This window comes from Lathyrus oleraceus, chromosome 6 (genome assembly GCF_024323335.1).
Source record: "Lathyrus oleraceus cultivar Zhongwan6 chromosome 6, CAAS_Psat_ZW6_1.0, whole genome shotgun sequence".
In the NCBI taxonomy this organism is placed as follows: domain Eukaryota; kingdom Viridiplantae; phylum Streptophyta; class Magnoliopsida; order Fabales; family Fabaceae; genus Lathyrus; species Lathyrus oleraceus.
Window position 1 is genome coordinate 133,889,373 of NC_066584.1, and position 14,162 is coordinate 133,903,534.

Here is a 14,162-nt window from a genome sequence, read left to right on the forward strand (position 1 = left end):
TACAAAGTTAGGGTTTGTGCATGTGACAAACTCCTAGAAAATGACATGGCTACTCATCTGATCATCTTGGAAATAAAACCTTGATTTGCTTGGTCTTTAAGGTATGGATTCAAGGAGACCTCATCATGGCATTCCTCTGAGGAGCAAAACACTAATCCTTAAGGGAGTGGTTATGGGACCTTGTGGATACTCTTTGGGCCTTATCTTGGCTATCTAAACCCTAGTTGGAAGCTCAAACATTGAGACTTGCTTGTGGAGCATCATGCTTGATTCAGAGGCCTTGATTAAGGGGGTGGTAGATGATGGGAGCTTGCTTGTAAAGCCTAGGTTTTGTCCTTGCATGTGTGTTTTGCTTTGGTCTTATAAAGCCCTAAGTGGGGATACTCCTCATCGGTAAGCCATTTGTTGATCTTTGTTTCATTGGGGATGCATTTGGTCACTTTATCTCACATATTACATTTACCATTAATCATCTTGTGACTAGGGTTTATTACATGGTTATTGAGCTTTGATTCATGCAAGGTTGTTCTTGATTCATTGCTCATGGTGCCTCCTTGGGTTCAAATTCATAATGCATTGATCCATTTTCTTGTGGTGGATTCATTGATCTATGATGCACCTATGATCCATTAGTTCTTGGTCTATTATAGTGTTCATAGATCATGACTTCATTCACATTTATGATTCATTTCATTCTTAATTCATTGATGGCATTTCTATCCCATTTATTCAAACTAAATGATTAATTCAAATCCACATGATACATGATTTAAACTATGCGGTTCAAGTGTAGGCTTTAGAGGAAAAATGTCATTTGAAATTAAAGCATTTGTTTCATTGAAATAAAAGGGCCATTTCATACAAGTGTCCATTTCATTGCATTTACATCATTCCTAAAAGAAAATTACAGAAAATAATAATATAAAAACTTTGACGAAAAGTTGACTTTGGTCAATAGTTGACTTTTTGGTCAACTTTGACCAAAGTCAACCCACCTACTTTTCTAAGCCTAAATCCTAAACTTTCACTTTGATTCTTCATTGTTCCACCTCCTTTTCTTAAGTTTTACTTCATTAGCAAGCCATGTTTTTTTGCTTCTTCCATCTTCCTTGAACTTTCATGATGTTTTCATGCCAAACACATTTTGAAGTCATGACCCAAGCTCCAAGTCAACATCAGCTTTGCACATCATTTTAAGCCTACATTCAGTATCAAGACATCAATGCATAACCAAGCAATCATGAACACAATGCATAATATGACCCTGTGACATTATGACTTCATCATGATATTTCATTACACTATGACCAACCATTTAGCAGGCCCTATAATAAGTAGCATGATCACTAGCATGTTCACCACATCAATATTTGCATAGCAGTAATAAGGCTATAACGTTTTTCCTAACTTTGCTCCAAGTTCAAAGACATAAGCATACGCATACATAACAGAACTGACCATTTTTAACTAATGTTAAATTCCTAACACAGAAAACTCAAGATTTATTGCAATATCCATCAACAAGTCCATATCAGATTCGCATCTTCGTTAACCATTAACATGTTACTAGTCCAGTAATTAACAGAGCAATCTTTGATTCATGATTTCACAATTATAACAATCCTATTTCTAGCCAAATTCTAGCCTTTTCAACAGCCTGTCACATAACATCAATAGCAATTAAATCAACTTTGACTCAACATTTTCTCATCAAGCTAACTTTCACTAACAAAACGAGCAGACCTGGCATACCAGATTCAACCAACAGAACTGCAACAAGCACTATGCACCTGCAATTTCATTTCAAGTGCATCAATTAGTTTCACCTGCATAATTTTCACAAGTTGACATGCCTAAAACACGATATCCAATCCACATCACAACAGGAATTGCATTAATAAGTTTTCCTTTAACTGAAACATTCATTTTCAAATGTACTAACAGCATCAATCTAACAAATCAGCAACAAGTTCAATTAACAATTAACTAACAGATTTAATAACTAACCAAAATTAACTCTAACCGAATTAACATTCGAACTGTCATCTAACAGAAGTTACAACTAACTGCATTTTAACAACTTTTTCCTAATTTCACTCACAGTTTAACAAATTCTCTAACAGCTTTTCCTTCACCCAATAACTTTCAACAAACTAACTGACCTGGTTGCCCAAGAGCTTTCCCAAGTCAAGGAGCTTCTGCAATCATCTTCTGCATGGATCTTCGACAATCATCTTCTGCAATAAGGAGCTTCTGCAATCTTATGCAACAATCGTCTTCTGCGATCTGCAATCTTCCGCAGCAATCAGTTTCTGCAACTTCCATTCACAACAAAGAAGAAGGAGGTGTGAGGTTCAGAGGGAAAGAAGAGAAGCCGAACAATACCTAGTGAGTTTTTGACTCCTCTTTTACGTTTTTCTTCTTCCTCTGTTTGTGTATGATTGACAACGGAGAAAATGGCACCGTCGATGCTTTTGAGCCTCATGGAACACTTCGAGTCTTTGCGCCGTCGAATCTTTGTGACCTCAGACCTTCAAACATGAAGCTGTAAGAATGAATGCACCGTCGACGAGATCGATGCTCCTCTTGTTCGATTGGAAACATGATGTGATGTCGTTGATGATGATGGAGACGTCGGAATAAGAAGCAGCATTTGTCGTGGTTCAAGCGTTCTCTCTGATCTTGTTCATGGCTGCTTTGGCTGCATAATGGTCTTGTATGGAGGAAATTCAGATCCTCATATGACCGCAGGTTTGGAGCTTGGATCCAGGGTTGGGCCTTAGGCCCAAACGGATTATTGAGTCAAGCATGTTTCTTGCACCCTTACGTTGTTTGCAGTAGCGCATGGGCCTCTTCTTTGAGACCCATGTCCGAATTCAGATTCATACCCCCATGGTACTGCAATGCAATGGGCCCAATTCCAGTCTTTGTTGGGCCTGATTCTTGTTTGTTTTGGATTTAATTAGCAAATAATGGATTAATTAGCCATTAGTTAGTAATTAGGATTTAGGTAATAATTAGGACTTAATTAGTAATTATGTTTTAAGTCTTGATTAGTTAATTAGGTTTATTAGATTTAAAAATTAGATTAGTGTGATTGGAATTTAATTATTGATTAGTAAATAGTTAACTAGAATTTTAGAAATATAATTTGGTTAGTTAATTAGATTTAGAAAATTAGGAATTAATTAGATAATTAGATAATTTTCTAGAATGTTAGAATATTAGGTATATTTGATTTGTATTGATTTTCATGAGTAGAAATTAATTCAATATCAATATCCTTGTAAAATAACCATTTTGCCCTTAGGGGTTTATTTTGTTGTTTTAGCCATAAACGCATGCTCCTTTATGACTAATTTTTGACTTAGAATTTTAAATAGTTTTAATCAATTTTTTGATTAATATGCATGCTCCCTTAGGAATAGCCTGTGTATAATCTTAACCCTTAGATTAGGTTAATCACAATTCTCAAGTTAATTCAAACCCTCCGATTCAAGTTGATCAAAACCAATTTTGATCAACTAAATCCTTTGATCATGTATAATCTCACGGTCCATTCAAGTGATCAAAAGTCACTTGATCACTTGATAGGACTATTTTTGGATCTCAAAGCCTCAAGTCAGACTCTCAATCAAGGCATCCCAGTCATATCAAGCATCGAATTATACAAGATACATCAAAGGTCAACACTTGGTAACTACGATTTGAATTGTATAACACGAGTTTTAAGTAATGAGGAATGATGAGACAAAGTTTTTCCTACCCTTGTCTAAAGTGACTTTGTGTACGGGGCGTATGCCCTAGCTATTCAAAGCATTCACCCTTATTCATAGACTTTAGTGTTATTCTTATCAAACAACTGTCAAGCACTCTTCATATTCCATCAATCACTTATTTTGCCTCAATCATCTTGTTGTCAACCCTAGTGGGCTGAACTATGAAAGCTCTGATTTTCTCATTGCACGGTGAGAATACGTAGGCAGGAGGATTCAGATTCTCCGCGAGCTACCTATTTATTAATCATATCTTATTCAATCCTTCGTTCATCAATCAAACACCATCTTTTGAGATCAATACCACTTTTCCTTGGACTCCGTGTACATCCTTTTAGGATGATATAACGGCAGTCCACCTTGTGAACCGAGAGTTGTTTGGCTCGTACCCAAACATTTAATTCCTCCTTTTTTGGCTAAGACACCTGTTTACTCTTCGGTCTAGAGCCTATTTCTTTATGGATTCAAGATAGTATTATCCTTTGATTTCAAAATGATCATTCCCCAACAAGTGATATATTATTCCTTGTACCCAACCATGCTTTCTTTTGGGGCCCCTATATATCGTTTTAGAACAATATAGCGGCAGTTCTCCTTGTGAACTAAGAGTTTTTTGGCTCATACTCAAATATTTAATTCCTTCTTTTTTGGCTAAGATGCATGTTTACTCTTTGGTTCAAAGTTCACTCTCCCTTGTGGGTTCCCGTGTTACCATTCTGTTGGTACGAGTTATACTTTTCATCACTTCCTTAGCCCTCTTTGTTCTCGTGGTTCCACGAACTACGGATGCTCTAATTTTCTCATTGCACAGTGAGAATACGTAGGCACGAGGATTGAATTATTGGCGAGCATATTTCTAATTATTCCTTCTTCTGCCTTAGGGCACCATTCATATATTTCAGAATCCATTATCTATCTTCAATCATAACCTCTCACCCTAGTGACATACTGTTTCTGTAAATCTAAACACAGTTTTCTTTGGAAATCCATATATACCCTTTTAGGACGATATAGCGGCAATCCGCATTTGTACATAGAGTTGTTTGACTCATACCCAAACATTTTACTCCTTCTTTTTTGGCCAATAAGCATGTTTCCCTCTATGGTACAAATTCCATTTTTCCTATGGATTCCAATATACCCTGACCTTTGGTTTCAAATTATACCTCTTCAGTCACTCGTTACCAAATATTCAATCATGTGACTTTAGTTATTCAGTCCATTCATCTCCATGATGCATTCATAATTCTACCTTCATTCACTCCATGTGATATACCTATTATCTTTGAGCCAAATACATTATCCCTTTGAGCTCCATCTTGTGAACCAAAAGATGTTTGGTTCGTATCCAAACACTTAATTCTCCTTGTTTTCGGCTATACCATATAGTGGCATATGCTTTCGGCTAGTCCACATATTGGTCAATGTCATTTTTACTCTTGGGTTCATATTTTCACCCTTTGTTGGAGTTCAAAACATTATTCTTTGGTTCAGACCATACCTTTATCATAACTTCTTTCACCTCCCACCACTAGTTCTATCAACTATGGAGCTTTGAATTCCTTATTGCACTATAAGGATACGTAGGCATTAGGGCCTCAATCCTCACCAATCACTTTATCTATTTCTTTCCTTTTTCCTTCATTCTTTCGTGAGTAATCTTTAGATATAACATCCATTCGAGCAGAATAATCAAAATGGTTCACATGGAGTACCGTGGATGTTAGGGGTGCTAATACCTTCCTCTTGCATAACCGACTTTCTTACCCAGTTAGGAATATAAAGTTCGATGATGACTTTGTTGTATGTTTGAGTGTGCGATGCGTTCGGGTATATTTCCGCTAGCTTCACACGGTGCTTGAACTTGTTTATTTTTATCGTTAGTCATCCATGGTGATGCACTTTTGTAATGTTTGCATAATTTCCTTTTTCTTTCCAGTATAATGTTTTTAAGCCCCTATGAGGCCTTTTTAAATGTATTATTACCGTCTTGTATGAGTTATATCGGCGTTAATCCATGACCATAAATATATCTTTGGGTGTATCTTAAATTATTAAGGCTCGTATCTTAGTGATATGTACCTGGATCTGTAAGACCCCAATTTTGACCCTAAGATCCCTCATGTCATCTCATCATATGCATTGGCATTGGGATCAAATCTTGGCATCCTCCTTCCCCCTCATTCATTAGGTTTGCAGTAGGAGAGATCACCAAGCACATTTGATTGTATCATACTTCATTTTTCTTTTTTTACTAACCAAAATACCAAAAATATGTCAATGTATAGTTTGTTACTTTTATAGCCAGTGTGCATGCTCACCTATGCTTTATCAAGCTCATATCTAGGGTTTAAGACCCTCAATTCAAGGAGAAAAATCAAGAAATGGTTGACATTGACTCTAAGCATCATATATGGATCCCCATGGTCTTCACATATCATTTTGATCAAGAAATAATCAAGAGTTTGGAGTTTGTTTGCCTTGGAAACCCTAATTCATCTGGGTATCTTGTGTGACTTCTTCAACAAGTTTCTTCAACAATTGATCAAATATTTCAAGGGATACTTTATATTACATCATCTTACGCATATATTATCCTCCATGAGTCCCAAAAGTCAAGAGAATGTCAAGCTAGCAAGATGGTTCATGGTGGTTGACCAGAGAAAGTCAACTGGTCAAAACTGGGGTTTCCTAGACCCTATCTCCTACATTTTTTGTCATATGAAAATGATTACAAGAAAAATTTACTCAAAATGACATTCCAAACAACTTTCACGTTGAAGTCAAGAGCTAATTTTGCTTGGAAAGTCATTTTTTATGGTGAAAGATTATAGATCATTTTGTCTGAACCCTATTTTGGAGGTCAACTTCCCAAAACCATAACTTGCTCAATTTTTATGATATGAAATCCATTTTTCACGATCAAATATAAGGTGTCTACTTCAACTTTGATTTTTGTAGGAAGTGCAAATTAAACTTGCAAATGCATGTGCCAAGAGGAAACATTATAGGTCATTTTGGACCATTACCATTGAACAAGTGATTTTCCTCAAGTTATAAAATGCATAACTCCTTCATGCTAAATCCAAATGAGGTCAAATTTGTGACTAAATTTAATGTGTTTGAAAAAGATACAACTTTGATGAAGGAACGCTTTTCATTTGAAATCCATAGAAAAAGTTATTCAAGGTGGAAGAAGTGAACATTTGACTTGGGACTTAGAAACTTTTCAAATACGTTTGATTTCCCAAACTTCCACCTCAAAATTCATCATGGTCAAAGCTTCAAATGAAAACGAGTTCAACATTAAAGTTGTTCCCCTTGATCTCACCTTTCCAAAAAGTCCAAAATCATCTCATTTGGCCAACGAATGAAGGACTTGCGCATGGGTGTAAGTTGAAGAACCATTTGGACATTTTCCACTTCCACTTTTCATACACAATTGCATGGCTTACCAACAGGAATTCAACATGATGTACACTCATTTTTGGATCAGCTTACATCACTTGATGGGCCTAGCACATGCCCATGCAAGCATGTAAAGAGAATTTTCAAATTTTGCCAAAATTGGAAGTGTGTGGAAATCAATCTCATTGCCTATAATTAAGACCTTCATTGCTTAGAATTAAGAACCTCATGCCCAAGCTTTGAACCTGCAACCCCAAACCCTCACCATTGAAGGATAAACTTGAGGATTTTCTTTGAAAATCGAGTTTCAATTCTCCATCTGTTTTGAGATTGAAACTCCAAGAGTCCACACCTTTCCTTGATCTATTTCACTTCCAACAAGAATCTGAAGCAAGGCCAAACATAATTGAAAGCAAGATCGTGCCAATCTGAAGCTCCATTGAAGGTGAATTTTCAGAATTTTCATCTCTTCGATTCTCCCTCAACTCTTCATCATTCTTGTTGATTTTTGGTTGTCTAAAGTCCTAAAAGGAAATGCTCGAAGAAAACCTGAAGAAAAGGAAAGGAAAAGACAAGGTCTCGCAACCAAATCTTGGGTTCGGGAGTCGATTATGCGAAGGGAAGGTATTAGCACCCCTACGCATCCGTAGTACTCTACGGGATCCACTCTTGTTGTTCTTGTCTAAAGGGTGTGTATTTATCTAAGGTACTATTTACTAAAAGGTGGTCAAAAGAAAATGACTCGCACGGATGTCGCATCCACTGCATACGTATCTCATCTGAATATGAGAATCAGAGTCTTCATAGCTCGGCTACCTATGGGTAAAAGAGAAGTGTGCTCGCTAAGACATCGTGTCTTATGCCTACGTATCTCATCTGGAATGAGAATCAGAGCAAAACGTAGTTCAGCTAACTACGGGAATAAGGGTCTCGATTGCAACTAGGGCAAGAGAAAGGGAAGGTCTCGATCACAACGAGGGCGAAAGAAAAGAATCACAACGAGGGCGAAAGCAAACAAGGATTAGTTATTAGTCGTCAGTCAAAAAAAGAACTCAGCAAGACATCGCATCTTGTGCCTACGTATCTCATATGAACATGAGAATCAGAGTTGTCGTAGTTCGGCTAACTAGGGATTGCCATCTGAACATGGACTTACAAATGAGGACACCAGTTGTGTCAAAGGAGAGTGGGCACTGTGTTCACGTCCTAGCAGCAGGTGTCGCAGCTCGCTGAATCGAGTCTTAGGCAGTTACCTCTTTGCAATAGGACGGAGTGACATGCCACAGGATCGGAGACGCACAGAAGGTCTAAAGAAATGGGGAAGCTCTGCCCTAGAGTTGTCATGCATTGTGGACCTAAGTGTTAGGATTTACAAATGGGAACATCTACCTAATGTTAGCATGCAAAGGAATAAGGGAATTCTACCTATGTTATCATACAAAAGAATGAGGGAATTCTACCTATGTTATCATACAAAAGAATAAGGGAATTCTACCTATGTTATCATACAAAGAATGAGGGAATCCTACCTATGGGTGCTACCTAAACGGAACAAGAATTGACGTATGGAGCAAGGAGAGGAGTGGGGTAAAGGGTAGATGGCGATGCACGAAGCAATCGACTTACGAGTGGTAGATGGCGATGCCAGAAGCAATCGACTTACAAGAGAAAAGGCGATGCATAAAGCAATCGACTTACAAAAGAATGGATGAATACGTGCTGGTTCTATTAAGTTTTAAAAATGATTACTCGACGTTGGATCGAGGTTTTGATCTTGTTTTGAAATGGTTATCGGATGTTTGTTTTAGTTCTTGTATTAACAGATGAATAAAGAATGAAAGAATAAGCATTATACAATTCAAGGGAGAGGGATACATTTGTTATGAATGGGGGTTGTTCATGGTAATCAACAATAATAATATATGTCTCATACACCATACAAGTAGGCAACAGTTAATCAAACAGATAAGCAATCGAGTATATGATCAAATCAAATAATCAAAGAATGAAATAATGAAGCAATAGATAATGCATGAGAAGTATAGACATGTTAAGCAATCAAACAATAGAAGCATGGATGAAAGAAACAAGTATAGAAAATATCAGATGAATCAGACAGATGCAACTATGCACACAAAGGATCAATGAATAATTTAATCGGGAAATGATGCAAGGATCAAATAAAATCACAATGAAAGGCCTCTAATACATGGCATATGAGATGAACAAGGGAGGATCAAAAGATCTCTTCATTTGCCTTAAGTAATCCCTTAAGTCAAACATCAATCATAGAAAAGTCAACTGTAAAGTCAAGTCAACTTAAAAATTATCAAATAAATAGTGAATTAATCAAATAAATTATGAAAAATTAAACTAAGTTAGGTGGGGTCAGGACATCATCATCCCCCAAAAATATTTTAAAAATAATGAAAATTAGTCTATAAATTAATTGACATAAAACAGAAGTCAAATGAGAAGTCAACCGAGCAAACTAGGTCAAAAATAAATCCAAAATAAATTGAAAATGAGAAATAAAATCCCAAGAAAAGGTCAGGTTGACCATGAGACATTGGTCAACCCTCACCCCAAAAATCATAAGTTAAAAATAATTCTAAGTCATGAAAATGAAATTAATATAAATATGTGTGTTAAAATGGATTATTTGAAACAAATAATTAAAATAAAATAATAAAATAAAATAAAATATGAAAATAAAAATTAAATAAATTAAATAAAGCATTAAGGAATGTGAAAAACATTTTTTGGTATTTTTATAAATGAATAAAATATTTTTATTAATTAAAATGAAAGCAGAAATTAAATGTGGAATTAAAAAAGAAATGAAAATAAACGTGTACAATAGTTGATGGGCTTTAGTGTGAGGGGCGGATAGCAGCCAGCGCTAAGCCCAGATCCATAATGAATAATTAGCTTGACATGGAATTAAAATGAACAAAATAAATTAAATAAGCATGTAACATACATATCAATGGGTCATGTGGATTTTAAGTCATATAGGACAAAACACGATCTGGACGGACAGGATAAGAAGCTGGACGCGCGATCCAGCGGTCCACGTCGTGGCACAACATCGTCTCTCTCATGCAAGCCCTAAATGTAAAGACAAAGAGTCAGACAACATACGATCGCAAGTTTCGATGATGACAAAAGACCATCATGCACGTCTACAAACAAATGAAACACATTACCCACCATATCCTTTTCTACGTTTGTCTAAACCTATTATAATGATCAAAAACATATGTGGACAAAGTGTGATCATGACGAAATGCATGAAAATCACAAAACACAGTTTTATGCAGATTTGAAGGCCTTGAGTCGACCATAGGGGTCAGCTCAAAGCTCACGGGTCAGCGCAAAGCTTAGCAGAACTGAGATTGGTCAGCGCATGCTCCTTTGCGTCGACCATAAGGGTCGGCGCATAACTCACGGGTTAGCGCAAAAATTCCTTGAGTCGACCAGAAGTCAGCGCATGGCTTAAGGAAGTAATCCTGGGTCAGCGCATGGAACCATGGGTCGACCATAGGGGTCGGCGCATCACTCACGGCTCAGCGCACGCCGACCTATGGTCGACCGCTCGTGCGTAAACTCAGTTTTCTGAGTTATTTCCACTGTTTGAAATTCTGTTATTTTTAATTGGTTTTGTCTGTTACTATATATAGAAGTTAAAACACTTTTATTAACTAACATTTGCTAATTGAGTTCAAGTGTTCAAGGAAACAAGAAAGAGTGAAAAAGGTGTCCAAGACTCATCATCTTCATCTTCAACATTTCACAACTCATCATCTGCAAACAATTACTTTTGATGTGGTTCGTGATCGAGTAAAGGTGATAAGGTTCGAAGCTGTGATCGAAGAATCCAGTTCGAGTTGAAGCTTGTGGCAGGTTCTTTCTTGAATAAAACCGTTAGGGTTTTGTCCTCCAATACGGGTTTGTGTTTGGGGGTTTTTGCACGAATCGCTTCATCAATATTCAGCCGAGCGAAGGTGATTGAAAAGAGGAAGTCTTCATCAGTCTAGTAGCGGATTCGGTGACAATGAAGTGAAGGATTCGGGTTCGACTCGTTGTGTTTGAGATCAGCCGGGCCGAGGGTTTGAAGAACGGAAGATTCTTCAACAAAGGGGCTGGAATCGGAGGTCTAGCATCAACGATCGAAGGTCTTGATTCATCTTGAATCAAGGAGCAGGGATAGGAAGCATCATTCAACACATTGGAAGTTCTGTTGTTTACATGCTTTGCAATCCTTGTATAAACGATTAAATTTCACAGGTGATATCTAATTAATCATCTCAATTCTATTTTTAGAATTGAGGGCAGACGTACCCCGAAGCGAGGACGGCGGGGGAACTGCCTCATCAAATCTCTGTCTTCTTTAATTTTCTGCATAAGTGCTTTTCAGCTTAAAAATTAAGTGATTTTAGTTTAAGCATTTTTACCAAACGTTGATATAAGTTGAGTAAGAAACTAGAACTGCTGTTTGAATACAAAATACAATAGTATATTGTACTAGATAAATTGAATTCCTTACTCAACTCAAATATCTCTTGGAGTGTATGCACACCAAGTGTTTGTGAATTTGCATAAGCCAAAGTTGTCTTAAGTTTGCACTCAGTTTAATTTGGTATTTTGGATCATTGGAACTAGGCTTGCTAGTTAGTGAAATATATCAATTGAGTGTGCAAATAGTGTAGTGATTAGTATTTCATTTTATCTCTAATCCATTAGCTTAATGCATATCCGGTTTTCCAATAACGGTTCGTTTTAGACTAAAATTTTCCTCGGCCGCTTCCGCATTCAAAACAAATTTTCAAAACCAATTTTCTCTCAAATTGGTAGCGCCGACTCAAGTTTTTAATTAGGATCTATTCAACCCCCCCCCTTCTAGATCCGTGCCATAGTCTAACACTAAACTCATGCAAAATGAATGAAAAATGTGGAAAAAACGCAGCAACCTCTTCCATCTTCCATACAAAATATCTCATGCTATGGTGCTCCAAATGAGATGATACAAAAAGCAAAGTTCAAGTTCTAAATGAGTAGAACACAATGGTACTTTGTTTCGATGAAAATAATGGCCTTAGCATGTAGAAAAGCGAACAATAAGGGGGCCTCATGCACATGTATACAACGAAAATCAATGTCACAATACTCCAACTTAAAGACAATGCCTCATGGTGAGGGCTTCATAAACAAGCATGGTATATTGTTAAACATCATAAAGTAAGCATGGCATGGCATGGTAATAGCATGAAGAAAAAAAAGTAGCAAGCATAAGCATAGTTAAAAGCATGGTATGAGCATGAAATATTAATGAGCAAGCATGATATTCATGGCCATGGAAGAGAATGAGTGAAATGTTTACCTAGTGGATGAAAGGTCCACTGCCCCTTGAAGATGGAGGAAAATGGAAAATGAGGTGCTTTGCAAACTTGTGAAATGGAAATGGAATGAAATGGATTTCTTGCTCCTTGCCTTGCTTGCTCTGAACTTTTGCAGCCACCACCCTTCAAGTTAGGGTTTTTTGATGTTTAAATATGTAGAGTTAAAGTGCTCTTAATGGGCTTGAAGTGTTTGGCTTGGATTATGTGCAAAAGGTGCAAAAATGAGGTGTGAAAAGAAATGGCTAAATGTGGCATAAAGCAAATGTCCAAATGAGGTAAAAGGTGTGTTGGTTGGTTTTGTGGTCTGATTTGGTTTGGCTTGTGCAGCACAAAAAAATAGTCCAACAGGGTGACTTTAAGACCTTGTATCTTGATGAGTATGTAACCAAATGGCAAGGCAATGCAAACAGTAGAAAGAGGGCATGGATCTTAACATCTTTCATGTTGGACACAAATTGAAATGATGAGTGGAAAGAGGTGGAAAATGGCCATAAAGTTTAGGTTCCATAACTGCAAAATGGTTGGGCCAGTTTGGCCTAAATGCTGTCAAAAAATTCAATCCATGAGGCCAACTTTAGATGAGTGTATCTTTCAAACCAATGATCCAAATGGGATGATTCCAAAAGGATGTGAAATTGGACATAGCAAGGTACAATTGTCATGAAGAAAGTATTTTCAAAAGATGCCTTGAAGTGCAAGAAAACTGGCCCTTAAGTCTTGACAAATTTTGCAAATTTTGGACTTAGAAAATTATCTAAGTGTCCTAAAATAATGTCTCACTTTGACCAAGCATAACTTTCTCAATTTTAATCCAAATGAAATAAACTTTATATCTCTAGAAAGTTTGGAACAAGAGGAACAACTTTCATGTTGGAGAAATTTTCAAATGGAGCTTGCATCTTGATGGAAAATGGGCTTAAAGTGGGTGCAACATCCATAAAAACTTGCCCTAAATGGAAAGTCAACTATTTCCAAATTTAGTAACTTTTCAAACTCTTGATTAAATGATGAATCCATGATCCAACCTTGATAAATTTTCACATGTAGGCTCCCTTAGGCATGAATTTTGAGATTCCACTTTCAAAATGTCAGGAGTTGACTTTTCTGGCTCCACAGTTGACTTTTCCCAAACTGTCTGATTCCCGATTCCATTGATCAATTGAAGCACCTCTGGCTCAAATAAAGAGCTGATTTTTTGTATGTAGACCCTTATGGACATATGGAGGGCCATGGAAAAGAGTTTCACCCAAGGAATCAGAAATAAACCAATTTTATACCAAACCTTAGTTTTAGGGCAAAATGATCAAGAACTGATTGCATTGACTGCCAATGGATCTTTCTGAGATAAATGTGGATCTTCTTAGGCCAAGATGCCTCTCCAATCATGACATGAATGAGCCCCTTCACTTCCAACCAAACCTTGCCTGTTGCAGATAGCCATGAAACCCTAATTTCTGATTAAATGCAGATGCACACTCTGAGAGCTCTGAATCTTCCACTGATGAGCTGAGAACCATAATAAGACACTTGGACCCCCTTGAGACCCTTGAGACTTGTATACTTGGAGAATGAAGTT

General features: G+C 37.0%; 1 long non-coding RNA gene across 3 annotated transcripts; it reads right to left on the reverse strand.

Moving 5' to 3' along the window:
- Positions 1-810: 810 nt before the first annotated feature.
- Positions 811-2,882, reverse strand: LOC127091968 (uncharacterized). 3 transcript variants are annotated; one of them, XR_007792046.1, is made up of 3 exons: positions 2,163-2,727; positions 1,753-1,790; positions 811-1,199 (listed from the first exon to the last, which is right to left on the reverse strand). It is a non-coding gene; the product is annotated as an uncharacterized LOC127091968 (long non-coding RNA). The 3 variants fall into 3 exon arrangements; XR_007792047.1 differs by having other exon boundaries at positions 811-1,790; positions 2,163-2,286; positions 2,386-2,725; XR_007792045.1 differs by having other exon boundaries at positions 811-1,790; positions 2,163-2,882.
- Between the last annotated feature and the right edge of the window lie 11,280 nt (positions 2,883-14,162).